The sequence below is a fragment of the Aplysia californica genome, unplaced genomic scaffold (genome assembly GCF_000002075.1).
Source record: "Aplysia californica isolate F4 #8 unplaced genomic scaffold, AplCal3.0 scaffold01165, whole genome shotgun sequence".
In the NCBI taxonomy this organism is placed as follows: Eukaryota; Metazoa; Mollusca; class Gastropoda; order Aplysiida; family Aplysiidae; genus Aplysia; species Aplysia californica.
Window position 1 is genome coordinate 33017 of NW_004798435.1, and position 5355 is coordinate 38371.

Below are 5355 nucleotides of genomic sequence, written 5' to 3' on the forward strand. Positions count from 1 at the left end.
CGAATCGCGGCCGCTATTATTGCATTTTTTGGTCGGCGAATCGCGGCCGCTATTATTGCATTTTATGGTCCGCGAATCGCGGCCGCTATTATTGCATTTTTTGGTCCGCGAATCGCGGCCGCTATTATTGCATTTTTCCGGCTGAAAACCACCGTCGGGAAGAAAAAATGATTTTTTAACTACAACAATAAAAAAAACAACAAACAAACAAAAAAACCAAAAAAACAACGGGGAATAATATTCGGGAAGAGAAAGGAGCCCAACCAACCTCTTTACTTTTAGAAAGAAAGTTTATTTTCATGTTCGCTTCACTTCGTCTCTTTCTCACTCGTTAACACTAACACTACTTTGAGTTGTAATTTTCATGTGAAAAATATAAGTATGCTACATTACTGTAATTACATACTATTTATCTTGCTGTTTCTCTTTCATGTCTCCCTCTTTGTTGTGTTTTGATTTGTTGGTGTATTAATTTTTTAAACTTGTTATTGTTCTGGTGTGTTGTTTTATTTTTATTGGTGTTTATATAGCGTAATGTTGTTCCTACTTTAAAAAATTTTTTAATGTGTTATGTTAGAGCGTGTCTCCTCCAAAACCGAATACTGACACTGGCAGACCCATTGTGTGTGATTCCATCTATATCCTGTACTTTTTCTTGAATTACGCACGTTTAGGGTTAAAACGGCCAGTCTATGGATGGGTTGACACACGCTCTTATTTGTTAATATTTGTGGTTGTTTATGTGCTGTTCTAATTTGATTTCATTCTGTTGGGAAACCTTTATTTTAGACGTTTTTAGACTGTGTGTGGCTACAAATGATATTCTAGATGCTTAAAACAGAGCGCAAAAAAATCTGGTGTTTCAGATTAAGTAACCTCTATTGTATTAACGTATTGCTATATAATATACGTCGTCACAGAGAGTTGAAAGTTTGAAAATGAATGGCAACTTTTTGGGCAACTTTTGCTATTTTTGTGTCAACTTTTTGCAACTTTTGGACGCAAAATAGCAACAAATGCAGATGCTTGTTTATTGCAACGTGAAGAAAATGGTCTGACTGAGCTAAATACGACGTAGAACGTGCAAGACGTTTATCAACTACTCGTTGCCTTAAAATTACAAAATTCTATCTGCTCATGACATAATGATGAGAATTTTGACATAAATTAATAATTTTGAATTTCACAACATGTCAAGATTCTTCGAATTCGAACGCAATTCTTTGAATACATAATATGTGAGGCAGCGTGGTGGAATCAGGCTCTCGTTAATTTTTGGGCATATTGAGTTATTGGTATCATCTTAAACTTGTTCATTTGTCTTGTTTCCAATGAAAAAATTACCTATCCATCTTTGATTGAAATGGAGATATTTTGGATTGAAGGAGGTGGGGGTCACCTGATTTAAGAAAAAACACTAGCGAAAAAATGGCCTCCAAAGCTTGGTAAATTCCAAAGCTGGAGAGTCCATGGAGACTGTAAATTTATATTTTTGTGCCTTTAATCAACGTTTTCGGTGAAATCCTCAAAGGAATGTGTTTGTAAATGGACATAAAAGGTGTTGAGCCGAAAAACAAAAATTTGATAAAAATTGCTAGGCAGGGAGAAAAGGGCTGTTTTCTTCGATTTCATTATTTTGACGAGAGCCTGATTGCACCGCGCTGCCTCATATATGTATCTTGATAATGACCCTGACTGGTCTGACGTTTTTGATAGAAAATTTGGTTTCTGACCTCATGAGTATTTTCTATTCTTTAAAAAGAAATAAAGTTTAGTTCTGTGTGTATCAAAAGCAGCAATAAAATCAACCATTTCCACCCAAGAAAGATAGTAAGTTTAATCCAAAATCTTGGTAACTTACTACAGTCAAAATGTCACGACGCGCTGGAATCAGGCGCTCGTTAATTTATTGACATGTAGAGTTATTGGTATCACATTAAGGTTGGTTCATTTGTCTTGCTTTCCGTGAAAAAACACCCATCTATCTAAAAAGAAGTCACGTTGTTTGCGATTGGAGGAGGTGGGGTCACCTGGTTTCAGAGGTAAAATTAGCGAGAAAATGGCCACCAAAGTTTGGTGATTTTCATAGTTTGAAAATTCTTGAAAAATGAAATGCTGCATATTTTTGTGTGCCTTTCATCAACGTTTATCAGTATAATACTATGTTTTTAAATGGATTCAAAAGATGTAAACCAAAAACAAAAAATTTGATATATTTGTCAAACCCGTGCAGGAAAGTGCCGGTTTCTTGGATTTAACCTTTTAATTTTATGACGAGCGCCTGATTTCACCACGATACCTCACAAATGGCACAGTGGGGATTGAGGGAAAGTAGAAAAAAATGGTTAATAAGAAAAGTAAGACGGGGAGGGAAAAAGATGAGAATAGAACAGAATAACAACAAGCAAAAAAAATGGAGAAAAGAAAAGAACGAGAAAAAGAAAAGGAAAGAAAAAAACGAGAAAAAGAAAAGGAAAGGAAAGTAGAGAAAAGAAAAGAAACAGAAAGAAAAAAAAAACAAGAAAAGAAAACAAAAGAAGTAAGAAATTCAAAAGGTAGCGAACTTACTACTCCACTCGCATCTAGCACTGGTCACCCCTCTCCCCCCACAGCCGATTGCCCAGCGCCTGTCTTCTCTTCTTTTGGAATGATAACTTTTCACCAAGTTGACGTACTGTCCTCTGGGACACTGGAACTCGTGGTCCTGGTACCATATGTTCTGCCAGTGGATAGGTCTCCTGGCGTGGGCCAGGCACAGGATGGTGGACACCACCAGGAAGGCTAGGCTCAGCCTTATCATAGCGATGCTGAGTTGCTGGGTCTGTCTGAGAAAGGAAAAATGATTTGGTTTGTCTGAGAAAGGAAAAGCAATTTGGTCTCGTTTAGACACCACCAGGAAGGCTAGGCTGAGCCTAAGCATAGCGATGCTGAGTTGTTAGGTCTTTCTGAGAAAGGAAACATTATTTGGTTTGTCCGAGAAATGAAACATTGTTTGGTTTTCTGAGAAAGGAAAATGATTTGGTTTGTCTGAGAAAGGAAAAATTATTTGGTTTGTGTGAAAAAAGAAAAGCAATTTGGTCTCGTTTAGACACTACCAGGAAGGCTAGGCTGAGCCTAAGCATAGCGATGCTGAGTTGTTGGGTTTGTCTGAGAAAGGAAATATTTTTCTGGTTTGACTGAAAGTGAGAAAGGAAACATTTGGTTTGTCTGAGAAAGGAAAAATTATTTGGTTTGTCCAAGAAAGGAAAAATGACTTGGTTTGTCTGAAAAAGAAAAACAATTTGGTCTCGTCTAGACACCACCAAGAAGGCTAGGCTGAGCCTAAGCATAGCGATGCTGAGTTGTTGGGTCTTTCTGAGAAAGGAAACATTATTTGGTTTGTCCGAGAAATGAAACACTGTTTGGTTTGTCGGAGAAAGGAAAAATGGCATGTATTTGGTTTGTCTGAAAAAAGAAAAACAATTTGATCTCGCCTAGACACTACCAGGAAGGCTAGGCTGAGCCTAAGCATAGCGATGCTGAGTTGTTGGGTCGCTCTGAGTTTAGTTTAGTTTTAGTGTTTTACGGCATTTGCAACATTACAAGATCATATAAGTGCCGAAGATCAGAGATGTTACAAGAGAGTAACAAACACAAAAACGAAGGAAGGAGGGGAGATAAGGACAATAGAGATGTTTGATGAAAGAAGAAGCAAACCACACCAGAGCCCCCGCCAACCGGCTACAGTCTGTTTGAAAAGGAAAAATTATTTGGTTTGTCTGAAAAAGAAAAACAATGAAACATTTGGTCTGTGTGATGATACTTTTATTTGGTCTGTTTGAAAAGGAAAACTTACTTTGTCTGCCTGAAATGCGTGAACAAATATTTTGGGCTGTCTGAAAAAACAAAATTTATTGGGTCTCTCAGAAGAAGAAAAATAAACAGAAAAACAATTCGATTCAGAAGTGAGGCAGCGTGGTGGAATCAGGCTCTCGTCAACTTTTGGGCATGTAGAGTTATTGGTGTCATCTTAAAGCTTGTTCACTTGTCTTTATTTCAATGTAAAAAAAAAATCCATTTATCTTGAATACAAGTCGAGATATTTGTGAATGAAGGAGGTGGAGGGTCACCTGTTTTCAAATTTCAGAGGTAAAATTAGTGAGAAAATGGATGCCAAAGATTGGTTATTTCCTTAGCTTAAGAGTCCGTGATAACTGAAAATTTACAATTTTTGTGAGTTTAATCAACGTTTTTAAGAAAAATCCGTACAGAGATGAGTTCTTTAATGGGCATGAAAGATGTTGAGCCAAAAAATAAAAATTTGATGAAATTCACAAACCTACGGAAAAATGCAAGTTTCTTAACTTTGATTATTTTGACGAGAGCCTGATTCCACCACGCTGCCACTCAACGGTCTGTCTAAGAAAGAAAAATTATTTGGTCTGTCTAAAAACCAAAAAAGTAACCCTCTCTTGAGCATTGTCATATAGACTAACATTTTTTTGGGTCTGTCTAAATGGGAAAAATTTTAAAAATTGGCCTCAGTATAATGAGGATGGGTTATAATTTGATCTGTCTGAAAAGGAAAAAGAAGAAGTTTCGCCTCAGTATGGTACATTAATACTTTCTGTGGGTAACAGTAAAAAGTTATCCAGCACTCTCTAATTTTCTATTTATGCTGTGAACCGCAAAATACTGTTCTAAGACCTTTTGGTTTCAGCTTTCACAAACTGACAAGGGAAACTTGAACATTACAAAGTATCAAAAGTATAAAATGTAACGACCAACAGCCACTAGCTAATGTTTTTCCTGTAGATCTACGTGTCTCCTCTCCACAGAATGTACAGCTCACAGTTTCCAGTCCACCTTTATATATCTTGTCCACAGCTGCTATCGTTTAATCAAAATTAGTTCGACTAGTCCCATGTCACGTAATGTGGAACCTGATATAGGAAGCCAAAACAAAAAAACAACAATACAAACAAACAAAAAACATCTAAAAAGCAAAAACTAATTATTCCAAAAACCCCACCCCAAAAAAAAGAAACACAAATAAATTTAAAAAACAAAAGCAATTTTCAGCACATTAAAAAAAAGGAGAAAAGTAACGGTCTACTTTAGCCCTTGATTTGGAGCTTATTTGCACTACAATACACATCTTAGGTTTCAAGTCTATGTGGGGCCAAAAAAAAAGAATTTGTGGCTAAAGCTTTTTTTTTTTAAGTTGGTGTTTTTATGCCCAAGTTGACAAAATACCGATTATTAATTAGGCGGGCTGCTCCGCTGTTTCATTAGGAAAGTCACTTCACAATAATTTTCCGGACTTCACCCTGGTTAAATGAATACCCTTCAGGGAACCATAATAATACTAATAAT

The 5355-nt window shown here is 36.5% G+C and overlaps 1 long non-coding RNA gene across 2 annotated transcripts in view; it reads right to left on the reverse strand.

Moving 5' to 3' along the window:
• Positions 1-4811, reverse strand: part of LOC101856145 — a 13003-nt gene extending 8192 nt beyond the window's left edge. The window contains exons 1-3 of one of the 2 annotated variants that reach the window (XR_221171.3): positions 4687-4811; positions 3836-3875; positions 2569-2825 (exon numbers count right to left, since the gene is read on the reverse strand). This is a non-coding gene — a long non-coding RNA (uncharacterized LOC101856145). The remainder of the gene's footprint in view (positions 1-2568; positions 2826-3835; positions 3876-4686) is intronic. The other variant, XR_001185417.2, reaches the window with a different exon arrangement.
• Between the last annotated feature and the right edge of the window lie 544 nt (positions 4812-5355).